Source organism: Pezoporus flaviventris, unplaced genomic scaffold (genome assembly GCF_033815535.1).
Source record: "Pezoporus flaviventris isolate CSIRO_AGI_PZ_B2104156 unplaced genomic scaffold, CSIRO_AGI_Pfla_v1 ptg000002l, whole genome shotgun sequence".
Classification (NCBI taxonomy): domain Eukaryota; kingdom Metazoa; phylum Chordata; class Aves; order Psittaciformes; family Psittacidae; genus Pezoporus; species Pezoporus flaviventris.
The window spans coordinates 47,438,177-47,454,617 of record NW_026892550.1 but is presented as its reverse complement, the minus strand read 5'-3'; the positions used below and the strand labels follow the sequence as shown (position 1 = coordinate 47,454,617).

Sequence of the window (16,441 nt, the reverse complement as noted above, 5' to 3'; positions counted from 1 at the left end):
TAACTGAAACTGCAAAAATATATTTCTAACATAAAGCCATATAAACTAACAGAAAAAGCATGCAGTAACGTAGTAGAGGAGAACTCTACCACTGGTGCTCAGCCACCCGTGCCATCAATGGATCCCTTTCTGCTGACCTTGGTGAGACATAGGGGCAGATATACCACATGTAAGCCGTTTAAGCCCTTGATGCATAAAGTTTTCCAACTTTGGGGGCAATTTTGAAACCTGCACTCAACGAATTAAAACACACATTTTCTGATGGGAAATGTAAATATGAAGGCATACCTATTAGACCAGGGAGCAATGAGAAAAACAACTTGCGCCTTTGACCAAAGAAAAATGCTTGGAATTACAGTTTTAGACTGTGTTGGGAACCTGATGACCAGTATAAAATCACTGCAGATCAGTAAAAAGTAAGTTCAAGCAGAAATCTGACCTGAGGACGAGTAATAATTCCCTTCCTCATGCCACTAAGATCTTTCCTCATCAGGGCTGTATTTCTCCATTCAAGTTAACAACCTGATTTTCACTGAAGCTATGAAGCTGGTATATTTTACAAAACCAATGCCCATAAGATGTTAAGAAGTTTATCTAGAATTTGGTGAAAAGCTCTTAAAAATATCTTAAATACACTTTAAGATATTCCATAAAGCCTAAAAACTCCTTAAATCAGTGTGAATTCTCCAGATTGGAAGCCTAAAACATTTTTCTAACTTAGAAAACAACTGATTCACTCACAAAATACTCATGACTACTGTTCACCAGCAATTTCACAGAAATTGCCAGGAAGGTCTACTATCTAAAAGGACCATTTGCTATAAGTTTTTGAAGTTCTCGTCATCTTGACTTCCTAACCAGACTCTCCGACTTTGAGTAGGGCTTCAAATTTTAAAAGCCTATATGAAGTTATAGTCCTATTACCTTTATCAAAATATTGGTGCTGGATTTTTGTAGACCTTTTGATAATCCAGAAGTAGAGATTTATACATAAACTCCAGCAGCATTAGGGTTCAGATGTAGCTAAATAACTCATACCAGAAGCAGGGTGCTTAAACTTAAAACATGACATATTGCCTGATTAAGGATTATTTATTCAATCCTATAAACTTACATGGGAAATGTAAAAAGTATGGTTGCTACCTAGCTGTATTTAAAAATCCTACAAAAAGTGTACAAAAAGCTTTATATCGGCACTTTGTACGTGTAAATCAGACATTATAAACAGAACAAGCCGTACAACAACCACATAGAAACCACGAGTCTCCTTTCTCCCCCTTCCAAAGTTGGTACTTGTCTCAAAAAACAGAAAACAAACTACTGCTTACAGAAAGGCAAATATGGATTGATTTAAACACCACCTTAAAGAAGAGAAGTAGGCTGCAACTCACCTTTGACAGCACATTACAGCCACGCTGGAGTTGCGTGTTTAACCTTTCCCAGTAAAAGAAGCAAAGAGCAACCAGCCAATAAAGCTCACTGCTCTCAGAAAGCACAATGTTTTTGAGAGCTGCTCGCCAGCTGTAAGTTGTATTGTTATTACTCACACTTTTTTTCAAGACATTGTAACATCATATCAATACATTTTATAGGACCCAAAAGCTGCGGGGCACTTACCTTCTGTCAGTGTCAAATATTTATTTCCTCTCGGGTCATGCCAAAATAACCATCAGAGAACTGGTGAGTCACGACATACGTGAACTTGCTCATTAACTGCTGAGAACCTCACCATTTCTAACCACCTCTTTGTGGACTTCTATACAGGCTAATACTACAACCTTGACTTTAACCTATTTGTATATGGTGCCCTTTCCACATGGCGTATTTGTAGTACCTCAGGGTCAGTCTCTCCTCCAGCAGCATCTTACACAAGCATGATTTGTTCTCCATTCCTCAATGCTGAACAACTGAGTTTTTTCCTGGAATTTCAACTAAATTAATGACTAACACCAGCACCACCAAAACAACCTTCCCACCCTCCAGTTCCTTCATATTACTCTTAAGGACAGTCATAAAGCCACAAAGAAGGAGACAGAACACTCAATGGCTTTTAAACAAATACTTCCACATTTAAAACATGTGTGTGTTTGCAAAAGCTCTAAGCCTCTATTGCTCAAACCACTTGTGGTTTCTCAGCACTTCTTTTTTGAATGATTGTGTCTTTATAAAATAAACATGTTTGAGACTAAATTATTTCTGTGTCTGTTGGGAATAATTACAAAATTAGCTTGTTCTAATTTACACTTGTGGGTTTTAAAAACATAACCAAATACCATAGCGAGTCTCCTGGTGAAACCAAAGCCTGGCATGTCAAACATAGTTTAGATCACTGCACAGACTTTGATTTTCTCAGTGGAGCAGTCTGATCTCCACAGCAGTCTTAGTCTGCTGGTTTTGTCTCCTAATTTTCCAAATAAGTATTCCCATTTGTAGGTCTCCAGAGACATTCTTATTTATTCAACATGCCAAGAGGTTGGGCAATATATTATACAAATAATTCAGCTCCAAACACAGAGCTGTGATTACCAAAATGTGGTATCTTCACGCATATTTTCAGTAGTCTGCAATATGTTGTTCAGCCATAACACATATAGGAGTTTTGGCTGCTGAATATCTCAGCATCTCAAATATGATGGAGGGATGTGCTACAGTTCCAGCTATATTACCTAGGAATGCATTTAAGGCCCACCTAGCACTATTCCAGAGAGCAACACATGATTTATTTTAACTGAGTCCTTCAGTCCCACTGATTTCAGGGATCTAAATGATGGTTTTCCAGGAAGAGAAATTATCACATTATCACAACACTTCTATTGTATTATGCTGGCACAGGACACTACATTTTTGTGCATTCAGTAGTCATGAGTGCACATAATAGTTTCCAGGGAACTGCAGTGATAAGTTACTTCTAAAGTGTTTTCTGCTATTCTACTAGATGACACTGGCTGATGTAGTCAATATTTTAATACTAATATGCCAAGATTCAGTTAAAATAGTCAGCAACAGGCAACTCTGGCAGATCACAATCTTACTTAGCATCTTCCTCTTTTGCTCTGGACTTGGCAGCCAACACCTTTGCAGCAGTGGACTTGCAACTCCATGTATCCACAAGATCATAGAAATCATAAAATCATAGACTAGCATGGTTTGGAAAGGACCTTCAAAGGTCATCTAGTCCAACTCCCCTTCAATGAGCAACAACATCTTCATCTAGATGTGCATTTATAATGAAAATTATTCATTTCATATGATTACATAGGTTTCTTTCAACTCTAGAGCGGCTAGAACAACTTCTGTTAGGCATCCTACAGCTTGCCTTTTTATTCAGGGCCATGGGAGATGCAAACTGTGCTTTCGGTACAAAGATTAGGTGGGTTTAGGTTCTGTGTTTGCATCCTGCTTTTGATCCCTCAAGGCTGCAAAGGTTACATTACCCTGCCCTTGCCACCACAACTTATTTCACCTTATTTTCATCTTTTCATAAATGCCTGAACAAGTTTATTTTTTCTTGCAATCACAACAAGCTAATAACTTTAGCAAGCAACTTCTCCATGCATAGTCTGTGGTTTCAGACTTGTTCCACATTTTTCTAGCATTGAAAATTCTCCTTCCTTTTTTAAAAAAAAAAAAATAGGGTTTTGTTTGGTTGGGTTTTTCTTACCACTTCTGCTTCTTCTCCCCCTCCAATATGAATATGTATCTCAATAGAATCTCATTCCCAACTTGCCCCAAACTTCAGTCCTGCAAGGTCTAGTAATAAATCATACCATCCACCACTTTGCTCTCTTTTCCTCCCTTACTCTCTCAGAGATAGACTGGCCTGTTCCAGCCTGACTTCCCAAATCCCGCACCTCACCTATCGGCAGGGGATTACACCACCCAAATGCTACAAGCTTATTGTACTCCCTCACAGACTCCTGTTGCTGCCTCCTCACTAGATCAGATTAAACATTCTGTCTTCATATGAGTACTGGTGATGAGACATAATTTGTGGATGAATAGGAAAGGAAAACTGTAGATTTTGTCTTCCTGGGCCATCTCCTGCCTTCCACAATACTTTCGGCATCCCTAGTCTGGGTATCTCTGCACTTATTACACGTACACATATATGTGCGCATATATATATGCATATATATGAAAAGATGTATATTCTATATACAGAATATTTATAGATGCATGTATGTATATAGAACATATATATATGTATATTCTATATGCATACAGAACAGACACCACATACACGCATTTAATCAACTGTGCAGGGTGCAAAGCGCCACAGCCTACACTGCCACTTTTAACATCCTCCATTGCTGTATTTTTCCAGTGCATTCTTGTGCGTGGATTAATTCTCTAACTCAATATAAAAGTCAATAGTAAACATTTTATTTAAAAGCCTGAACTACACATGGGGTATTTTATCAGTGTGGTTTTCCCAGTGCACTTGAGTTTTCCTTCTGGCTATTCTAAATAATGAGTAACCTGCACCACTCAATTCAGCAATATCCACTCCTCCCCCAACCTCCCTCTTCTGTGCTAATAGCCTTTTAGACACAAAGGAAAATCAGCTGCAGTGTGAGGAAGAGGTGTATTTTAACCAGTTACACATTCCCCAGCATTTATATTTTATAGCACTCACCTTTCCAAACAGAAAATAACTTACTAGTAACCTGAAATGGACTATTTTGTTAGAAATAAAAAAATCAGGTAACAAGATATTCCCTTGCATAATTTTCTACACAAATAAGCCTTGCTCTGTTGATACTTACCCTATATTATAACATGCAACTACGTCATACATGGATAAGCTAAAAATTGTAAGAACAGTTACTGAAGGGTAGTTCTCAGTTTCAAAACACTGCACACTCCACCAACTCAGGAATTCACTGCCAGCTACATGCAGTACTACAAGCCTAAATGACAGTGAGTTCTCCTGTTTTGATGGAAGAACCACAGTAAATCTTTCCAACTGCAGTTACTGTCTGTTTCAGAGGCCTGGTTTTATACTTTGATCATTAGATTAAAATCAATTAGTGGAAATATCCAAAATAAACAAGGCAAGACGATGTCCAATTTCCTGGACAGTTAACCTCCCCCAGCAAAGCAAACATTTCAGCACTCTGAGAGCTCTGTTCATATTTAAAGAAAACAGCAACCCTATTCCTTGCTTCATTTGTGATATAATACTTATTCCTGCATTTTGTTTCCAAAAACATTGCAAAGCGGGTCAAGATCCTTTAAGGCAAATATTATCATTGGGGACAGCATTTGCTTTCTGACACAGCTCTCTGTTCCAGGAGAAGACTGAGCAGAATACAGGTGCCTCTGTCATAAACCAGACAAATATGAAGAGTGTTTCTGCCCCAAGGGGTTCATGATCTTAAAAAAAAAGGGGCAGGGAAGAAAGAATTGAGACACACATGGGGAGGACTGTTGGGTTTGGACTTGAACTATGTTGTGATGAAAAATATTACACCGTTCATCGTAACTGGGAAAAAAGATGAAGGAAAGCTGAAGGACAGTTTCTGGCCTTCCTCTCCCAAGGACCTAAGTTTTCCCAGCCTATGACTCATGTTCATGTGCACTTGAAGCCCAGAAAGCCAACCGTATCCTGGGCTGCATCAAGAAGAGCGTGACCAGCAGGTCGAAGGAGGTGATCCTGCCCCTCTACTCTGCTCTCATGAGACCTCACTTGGAGTACTGGGTGCAGTTCTGGCGTCCTCAACATAAAAAGGACATGGAACTGTTGGAACAAGTCCAGAGGAGGGCCACGAGGATGATCAGGGGACTGGAGCACCTCCCGTATGAAGACAGGCTGAGAAAGTTGGGGCTGTTCAGCCTGGAGAAGAGAAGGCTGTGTGGAGACCTCACAGCAGCCTTCCAGTATCTGAAGGGGGCCTACAAGCATGCCAGGGAGGGTCTCTTCACTAGGGACTGTAGTGATAGGACAAAGGACAATGGGTTAAAACTCAAACAGGGGAAGTTTAGATTGGATATAAGAAGTCCTTTACTGTAAAGGTGGTGAGGCACTGGAATGGGTTGCCCAGGGAAGCTGTGAATGCTCCATCCCTGGCGTTGTTCAAGGCCAGGCTGGACAGAGCCTTGGGTGACATGGTTTAGTGTGAGGTGTCCCTGCCCATGGCAGGGGGATTGGAACTAGACGATCTTAAGGTCCTTTCCAACCCTAACTATTCTATGATTCTATGATTAACTCAGATCTCTCCTGGGAGAAAGCAGAGCTGAACTGGCAGCCTGCTGGCATCATTGTTTTTCAAAGCATTCATCCTACACTCACACATAATTTACAGACTTACATTTTCAGTGTACAATACAGAAGCTTATAATATTGAAAACACGGCTATGTCAAATACTTAAGGGCAGTCTTTTTGGAGCAGACTTGAGGTAGGAGGCAAGGAACAGTTAACATTTTTATTTCTGAAGCCTGGAGCCACTGCAGGAGTACTTAAGCTGAAGTAGTCATGATACAGGGAAGCATCAGAGCTCCCAAACCATAATTTTCTGTCAGTGATACCATTAAATGATCCTGCCGGTATAACACAACAACAGTACCTCCCACAAAAGTGGATATAAAAGTTCCTCCCACAGTTACATGTGAGCACTGATTCAACACAGACAGAAACTGAATTTGCCACTGATTACATATGTGAATTTCTGTCATTAAGTGCAATTCTCAAACTCTGCTGAGTACTGATAAACTTACATATGAACTCTGAGCATTTCTACTCCCACAAAGTGACAAAGAGCACACGAAGTGCTGCTGCTCTGTCTGCACATCCATGGTGAACCTCACACCCCAGAGACCTCAGACATACTGATTTTTTCTAAATAAAGGAATACAGCAAGTCAGAGCTAGCCTATTACATATGTCACTGAGCAAGGCTTCACAGATGTACAAGAAGCACGAAGTAATCTCTAAGGAGGAATAGCTTGCTCTCAATGTTCAGAAAATGCAAGAGCTATTTCATCAGAGGACAGGCAACTGAATCTTACAAGGAGAGGAAGAAAATTATGTACCTCTAAACAACAAATTAACACAGTATGTGCAGTACTACTAAATATTTAAGGCTATTACTTTAAATGAGTTCTCCAGTGCAGGGGAAGAAAGGAAAAAAAGAAAAAAAAAAAGAGACTCAATTAGATCCCAGTAAATTCTCATTTCCTTCATCATGGGTTTTGCCAGAATGAGATTAAGCTCAGGCCATATTAATTTATCTGTAAATTATTATTAATACATTTTCATGTATGTCAGCATAGCAACTTTTCCCTCTGCATCTTTAGCAATCTAACACTGGAACACATTCCTTCAGTAAGAGTCTGCGAGTCCTCCAACAGATGTATGACTTCAGCAGGAAAATTTCTTTCTCCTTTCAGGATGGATTGAGAATTCATCCAACAGCAATTTAACCTTTGAGATTATACATCTGGGGGGAGGTCGGGGGGGGGGGGGAAGTCCAACTCCTTCTGATGGTGGCTTTGCAATAAAACAAAGTAAGGTCAAGGGACCTGCACAGGAGATTCAGGTTTTAGGAATAAAATGGCAAGATGGACATTGCCAGATCCCCACAGATGTGATCAACAAGACAACAGCAATGTCTCCACCAACTAATAAGAAAGAAACGCAAGCTTTCTTGGGTGCAGTGGGGTTCTGGAGAATGCACATCCCAAATTACAGTTCGATTGTAAGCCCTCTCTATCATGTGACCCGGAAGAAGAATGATTTTAAATGGGGCCCTGAGCAGCAACAAGCCTTTGAGCAAATTAAACGCGAGATAGTTCACGCAGTAGCCCTTGGACCTGTCCGGACCGGGCCAGATGTAAAAAATGTGCTGTACACTGCAGCTGGGGAGAACGGTCCTACCTGGAGCCTCTGGCAGAAAGCTCCAGGGGAGACTCGAGGTCGACCCCTCGGCTTTTGGAGTCAGGGATACAAAGGATCTGAGGCCAGCTACACCCCAACTGAGAAAGAGATACTGGCAGCGTATGAAGGGGTTCGAGCTGCTTCGGAAGTGATTGGCACTGAAGCACAGCTCCTCCTGGCACCCCGGTTGCCCGTGCTGGGCTGGATGTTCAAAGGCAGGGTCTCCTCTACACATCATGCAACTGATGCTACATGGAGTAAATGGGCTGCACTAATTACACAACAAACTCGAATAGGAAATCTCAGTCGTCCAGGCATTCTAGAAGTCATCATGGACTGGCCAGAGGGCAAAGATTTCGGAATGTCACGAGAGGAGGAGGTGGTGCGCGCTGAAGAGGCCCCACCATATAATAAACTGTCAGAAAGTGAAAAGCAGTATGCCTTGTTTACTGATGGCTCTTGCTGTATTGTGGGAAAGCATCAGAGATGGAAGGCAGCTGTATGGAGTCCTGGACGACAAGTTAGAGAAACTGCTGACGCAGAGGGTGAATCAAGTCAGTTTGCCAAGGTGAAAGCCATCCAGCTGGCCCTGGAAACTGCTGAACGAGAAAGTGGGCAGTACTTTACCTCTATACTGACTCACGGATGGTGGCAAATGCCCTGTGGGGGTGGTTGCAGCAATGGAAGCAGAGCAACTGGCAACGCAGAGGTAAACCCATCTGGGCTGCTGCACTGTGGAAAGATATCACCGCCCGGGTGCAGAACCCAGTTGTTAAGGTAGATGCAAATCATAAAGTTAAGGAATGATATCTTGTGTGTATGTATCACAAAACAGAAAAAGGTGACAATACAAGTGGAAAGCATGGGACCTGGGCATGATGTAAATGGTATAAAATAAAGAGTGTATACTGTCCTGGTTTCAGCTGGGATAGAGCTAACTTTCTTCCTACTAGTTTGTGAAGCACTGTGCTCTGGCTTTAGTCTGCGAATAATGCTGATGAACACACCAATGTTCTAGTTGTTGCCAAGTAGCCTTACCCTGATCAAGGACTTTTCAGTCTCTCCTCCTCTGCCAATGAGGAGCTGCATGAGAAGCTGGGAAGGAGCACAGCCAGGACAGCCAACCTGAACTAGCCAAAGGGGTATTCAATACCACAGCAAGTCATGCTCAGTATATAAACTAGGGGGAGTTGGCCAGGAGGTGGCCAATCACCATTTGGGGACGGGCTAGGCATCAGTCAGCAGGTGTGGGGACACAGATGGTCAATCTGCTGCACACGTGGTAAATGTTAAACCAGACCAACCACATTCTTTTGCAGTTGTCACATCAAACTACCTACAAACAGTTTCCAAAATTTGCCAAATGGAAATAAGGAAAGACAGTGCTGTGTTGATTTCTGCATTAAAAATTGCAATGAAAGAGTTCAACACTGAGTTGCATGATATACCCTTAAATGTTTCTTGCAGGTTTTAACTTAACACTCTGTGTAATTTATAAAACATCAGACCTTTTAGCAGAACATGAAGCAAGACTCATTGGGAAAACATGCCTCTGAGAAGACTTCCAGAATTTAACCGCTTCTCTGTCTCCTACTTCTGACAAGGAAAAGTAGACAGGTATTTGCCACTTAATTTTGAAGGTGTATCTCAAATAAAATAGGTCCCAGGATCCTTTTCTTGTTACATCAAATCTTCACATTCTCATGCAACAAATACAGAGCAGTAACAACAGCACCAGACCTATATGTTTTCTTTTGAGAAATGGCATAAACAGAACTCTACTGTTTTTAAGAGCTCTCGATGAGCGTGCACAAGTGTGACAGAGTGAACTTGAGCAGGTGAGCTCAACGGCATATAGAAAATGTCACAAGTTCCTGCAGTAGAACAAATTGCTACCCACTTCGTCATACTGAACTACAGGTACTTGCTTATCTTCAGAGCCTTTACTGATACCTGCAGTAGAATTACACATTCCATTCCCAATACAAGTTACGTTATCACATACTGAACTTACCACAAAGCATAGAAGTTGGAAACAAAAAAAAACAAACCAAAAACAAAAACCCAAAATAAACAAACCCTCCATTGACAAACTTTGTCTGAGCTCCTAACAGTGAACAGTGTCTTATCTTTATTAAGAGATGCTATCTTACCTTTATCAAGAAAAGCTGAAATGTCCCTTTCTCCTATTCAGCTCCCAAGAACAAAAGAAATGAACTCCACCCTGTGGACAAAGAACATTTTTTCAATGATCAGTGATATTCTAATAGAAGGTTTAAATCATTACAAAATAATACAGACCTTTCAATTCTGGTATGATACTCAGGTAAAAAAAGAATGGTATCTGGAAAAAAGCTCCCTGATGGCATATAGATACATATTTACTACATCACTTTAACAAATAACATAGTAAACGCTCATATGAACTGCAGACAGTGAAACAGTCAACAATACTATTTTATAAGGAAAATTACACTATTATTTATTAGGTCAGCTTGCAAGAGAAAACGTCAGTATTGCAACCCATTGTGCAATCTTCAGCCATACAGCTTTCCTTTACCTCTTAAGAGAGGCCCCAGAAGAATGAGATAACACAATACATACTAACTAAAAATGATTCACATATTTTATAGACTAAGGATCATCACTCCTCCCTGCTGTAACAACCACATGAACCCAAACACTTTGATGGGAGTAGGACAGGATTTGTGTGGCAACAGATGTTACAAGTCTTAGGGTGAGATCAACAGTCTCAAAAGTAGCAGAGAAATTGAGATTCATTTATTCTACAATGAAGCCATAAGAGCTCTACTGAATTTATCAGCAAGAGCAGTTTCAGTCAGCCGCACAGGACTAAAGACAAGCCAGAAACCTAATTGTACCAGCTCAAAGCAAAAGAGAAAAAGAAGATGGAGAGACAGCTACATTAGCATGATGAGGATCAACACATTACAGGCTTTTACACTTAGGAAAAACAATTTCATGGGTTGAACAAAAGACACAGGAGCACAGACGCAAGGAAAAATAGGAGGACCAAAGCTTTTACATCTTTGTTCTTTAATTAACTACTCCGTTATCACACTGGAATGTGAAGCAGAAATTATTCGTTTAGACAGCTTCCCTAAAATCTTTACAATCATAGATTCATTTCAGTTGGAAAGGACCCTTAAGATCTTCAAGTCTAACCATAAATGTCACTGCTTATCTTATCTGAAGTAGTTTTACACATATCAACACCAATTCAAGAGTTGCAGAATGGCTCAATTTCATTCCTGTCACAAACACTGGCCAAATATTTATAATTTCCTTCACAATAGTGGAACAGCCAGAAATTTTGTAAGGGCATAAATACGACTGACTGGCTGATAATGCCTCGATTCAAGTAGCCATCCTTGTTTGTACAAGGTTTGCTGTTCTACAGTTGTTATGTTTGAACAGAAAAAAGAAAAAAAAAGTTGTTATTAAAGAAAATACCTGAGTAATTAAGTAAATTTTAAATATGTAACTAGCTTGTAATGACATAATTCATTCACAGTTCCCTTTTTCAGGATAGAAGAAAATCTCCCATGTGCTTTGCTCATGCTAGTTATGTGAACATTCATGTATAGAACAAACCCTTGAAGTGAGCTGTGATCATTTGGTTTTGCTTCTAATTAACACAGACCAGCTTCTAAAGGTGAGTACATCTTCCCCAAAATGGGGGGACAAGGCAGGCCTCTCTTCCTGCTTTAGCCATGACATTGCCTGCAAGCTTCTGGTGGCAAAAGGCGTGTCATCTTATTTGAGAATGCTTTCCATTCTTTTCTTTAATCTATTTTTTTTTAAACTTTTATTTTTGGTCTAGAGGAGATGCCTAACAAAAAAACATTTTAGCTAGCATTTGATGATATGTTACCTGTACAAGCTGGGTTAAAATGTAAAGATTTTTCTTCATTTTATTCCCAGAAAGACAGAAAATCCTACAGTAAGTAAAAAAAATACATAAAAATAAGCAGTACAATTTATGCTGTGCTTCAGCAGACAAATATCCTGCAATTTGATGTCCATGTGTCTAACCTCAGAATTGGTACACCACCAATACAGAAGCCAAAGAGGTCAATGCCCATAAAAATGTGAAGATGATTCAGTTAGCATTTTACTCTAAATTGCATACAAAACACCAGTAATCCCAAGATAATTTATCTTTCCTCTTAAACCCTGCAGGAATAGAGACAGAAAGTTTATCTTAACACTGGCTCATACAATTGGGATTTCATGCGTAAATTGCTACTATAGCAATAAAAAGCTGGGAAACAATAAAATAACTATAAAAATGTCTTATAAGATAAGAAAGCTTTTTGCCACTACTAATAGTTGTTTTGATTTCTTAAATGAAGCTAGATAATATTTCCATCATTCTCTCTCGGCTCCTTCAGAAGAGAGTCCACTCATCCTGAGAACCCACAGCACAAAGCAGACTGAGGACCAAAGGCTCCACAGCCACTAACTTCCTGCTAGGGTGCCCTTTCCCCCTCCTGCCATTTGTCAGCCTTGCAGGCAAAAGCTGAGAGAGAAGCACAGATTGGAATAATTACACACATAGTTTGGGGCTAATTAAACAAATTACTCAGAATCAATATTATTTAAAATCTACAGAGAAAATTAACAGATGTCATCAGAAAGTTTTTAAGGGAGACAAATTATAGAAAAGTGCTACAGCATGAAGAGTATGAGATTTCACTTGATGCAGCCTCCACAAGGCAAAAAAGCTGAATGGAAATGCCTATGAGAAATTTTTCTCTAGCATGTGTAAACATAACATATATAAATATGTAGTTCGATTGTAGAAGCACAGATAATTTTTCTGGACATCAGTCTTCATTACTGGCTTCTGTTGTCAAATTATACAACATTATGATAGAACAAAATCAATTTTATAGAATCACAGACTAGTTTGGGCTGGAAGAGACCTTAAAGCTCATCCAGTTCCAACCCCCCTGCCATGGGCACGGACACCTTCCACTAGACCAGGTTGCTCCAAGCCCCGTCCAGCCTAGCCTTGAACACTGCCAGGCGTGGAACATCCAGTTTCTCTGGTCAACCTCTGTCAGAGGTTCACCATTCTCACGGTGAATAATTTCTTCATAGTATCTACTCTGATTTAACGCAATCGCAGTTGTTTGCGCCTACAAATTTTATCAGTGAAAATTACAACTGCAATAGAGAAAAGAAGCTGAGTAGCCACAGCATTTTAATTACAAATAGACAAAAAATGTTTCATGAGAAACTGAATGAATTCCTTCCCTCCCATTAGATATGATGATTTCATAATAATACAGAATCACGCAAGATACCACTTTTGCCAAGATCAGGGCAATTTTAGGTTAGCAAACTTAAAGTGCCATATCAGTGCAACAACCAAAGGGCTCTGAATGAAAAAATAAAACAGCGAGACAGCTGAAATGAAATGAACCTTCCGATGAGGAAAACTGCATCTTTGGAAAGACATGATTCTAGCAGGAAGGTGGTCATCAGCGACTTAAACTGTGAACTCTTCCATTCCCCACACCTTGTCAAACACTAGGGGAAATTAAGATGCTGATAATCAACCACCTTTAACTTAATTCACAGATAAACTTTTCTCCATAGATGTCCTAGATTCACTATGGTTACCAGCATTTAGGTTATCAGGAAAATCTCAAGTCCCTTCTCATCACATTCTTAAATAAACTTACTGCTGCTTTGCCATTCACCAAAGGCTCATCTATTTTGATGCATTTCTATAAGGTCTTACCACTTCCTATTTTCTGTACTTTCTATGCTGCAAATTACACTGTCAGAGATTCTCTAAGGTGTGGGCACTAAAAATCCACAGGTGATCTCTTACGCAATGAAGTTGCTCATGCTTTCCCACATCCACCCATAATCTGCTTTCTGCCAATGGCTCCATGCCGTTCAAGCATTCACACACTGAGCCTTCTTTGCTAACTATTAGAATGACAAGCACCTATCTAAACAGGCAGTAAGAAACTTGATCCACCTGTTTTCAACTGAAATCTGCCAAAAAAAAAAAGGAAATATCAGAATATGAGACTGTCTTTGGGAATAATACATGCAAATATTTTCTTAGTATGAAAAGACTAAATTCTGCCCTTCCAGTTTGAAAAGTATCTTCAAAGAAAAACAGCATAGTTACATTCCCACTGTTACAAAAAGCATAGGAAATTTGGCTTCAGTATCTGCTGCAACTGTTCCTGTAGCACACAAGTACCACAAATGAGATGCTCAAGAAGCAAAGTTTAATTCCCAATTTGTGAGACAAGGTTAGATTTATGCAAGCATGCAACACAATCATGAACAAGTCAGATGACAAGAGCTGTCAATTGCTTGGCATAGCAATTGATTCTGATTTGGGGTTGTGTTTTGTTGGGGTTCTGGTTTTGTTGGGTTTTTTTTGCTTTATTTTCATTTTAAAGCAAATTAAAGATCTTTCAAATGTATAAATCTGTTATTTAAAAGTCTGATGAACAACTTCAACTTATAATTAATAATTCACTCAGCTTCAAAGGATTTTAATGTCTCCCTATCAACAGAAATGTAGTAACATTGTACTCATTCCTACTTCATGGAAAAGAAACCAAGAAACCAAATAAATGTAATTGCTTAAAACAAAGTCAACTTTAAAAGACTCTCTACTCTTCAAGTACAAACCAAATGAGACAGTTTATATGGCTTTATTGAGACTAATCAGAGTCATCAATATTAGAATACTGTATTCTAGCCAGTTATGACATTAATACTAGAGACATTATAGTGCTGTTTTTACCTCCGAAATAGAAAAGGCACTACAAAAATCATGTGTGTTGACATCATGAGTCATCTATTTATACTTTTTAACGTAATTACCACAATTTGTTTGAGGCACATTAGTTTAAGGGAAGAGTCAAAAAATACATTTAAAAGCACAAAGATTAAGATTTTAACTGTCTTCCACCTACATTTAGCAACTGGAACTTCATTTCCAGCCTCAAGCACAGCCTGGGTCCCGAAGATCTATTTTGTTCTCTACACACAAACTGGCTGGCACTATTGGTGCTACATTTTCTACATGGAGCTGATGAAGACTATTATTAGAGATGCTGAAAGGAGCACTATGCTAGAGACTGTAAAAGACATCACTTATGTGCTTCATGAAAATAACATCATTACCTATACAAAAGCATATTTGAGAAGACCGAACAAGAAACTACAGGATGCTGATGACAAAAGTACATATGTATATTTGAAGAGCATTTGACACACTCAGTATCAACGCAATAACGTCCCCACAGGGGACTAACAAAGCCAAAGTACACAAAATCAGATCTGATGAAGTACATGCTGAGGAGGAGCAGGTCAGCATCAGCTAGCTTCATTTATTTTGATGGGTGCTTATGTGTGTAGCTCAATGTGTATAGCTGGCTAACGGCATTCAGCATGTAGACTGTCTTCCCAGAGACATCAAGGGACACACATTCTCCACCTCCCACAGCCGGCATGCAGCATGCGAGCAGGATCCCAAGGACAGCAGCCCAAAGAGGAACTGTAAGCCCAACCCCCTTCTTTCTGAAGGCACATCCACCTGAAATAGATGGTCTGCTATTGGAGACCTATATGGTTCTCCTATATGGGCTCCCCTTCTCAGCTTAATCTGTAACTCAAGTGTTGATATGGTAGGCCACAACTTTGGAATTAAACCAGAAAACTATTGATCAAATTCAGCATACAACTACAGGTGTCCTCTCTAAATTTGAAACCTTTTCCCATTGAAACAACAGGATTATGACAATAGTGAAATATGCTAAAGTTATCTTTATAATACCTATCTAATATCATATGACAGCTCCAAAATGAAAGAAATAACTATAATAGGCATGGTTATAAAAAATTTACAAGCCTTCAATTTTTATTCTCTTCTTTTAAGTAAGGCTAAAAATATAAACAGTGAGAAACAGGAAATAGAATTACAGGTCATTTCAGTTCAAGAAAGCTAAAGCATTTGGCATAAAAACCAGAGTAATTTCTAAATACTTCCTCATTTATAACATGACCTGCTATTACCATTTTAAATAAGGAACAAGATCTTTTCTTTCCCGTTTTCAGACGTTACACACAAGCTCTCAGCATTTTGCATTAAAAAGACCAATTAACACTTCCTGCAGATTATCTCCACTTATGATTAGACTTCACTGCCTTGAAGGAAAGGGAGAAAAAGGGTGGCTTTCCATTGCAACTTTGGAATATGGCATATCATGAAATTTCAAACTAGATGGCCAAAAGCAAATGAAAATGCATGAGAAAACTGGTAACTCAAAAACACTGCTGGCTTGATGAAATCTCAACAGTAGCAAACCATTGGAGTACAAAGTCATTTGTGAACCAAATGGTTCAAACAGAAAAAATGCCCCTCACTACAGCACAAAGCAAGTTACCAATTCACTGCAGTACAAGGTAATTTGTGAACTGAATCTCAGAGCATGTTTCCTTTTGCTTTTGTTTACTTTAGGCTCAAATGTTCTTCAACTGCATGGGCGGCATACTAAATAA

General features: G+C 39.4%; 1 protein-coding gene across 1 annotated transcript in view; it reads right to left on the bottom strand.

Annotated features, from left to right (window-relative positions):
* BMPR1B (bone morphogenetic protein receptor type 1B) overlaps positions 1 to 10,092 on the bottom strand; it is a 190,738-nt gene extending 180,646 nt beyond the window's left edge. The window contains exon 1 of the mRNA XM_061477525.1: positions 10,030 to 10,092. The gene's annotated coding sequence lies outside the window, so the exon portion shown is untranslated. The remainder of the gene's footprint in view (positions 1 to 10,029) is intronic.
* Between the last annotated feature and the right edge of the window lie 6,349 nt (positions 10,093 to 16,441).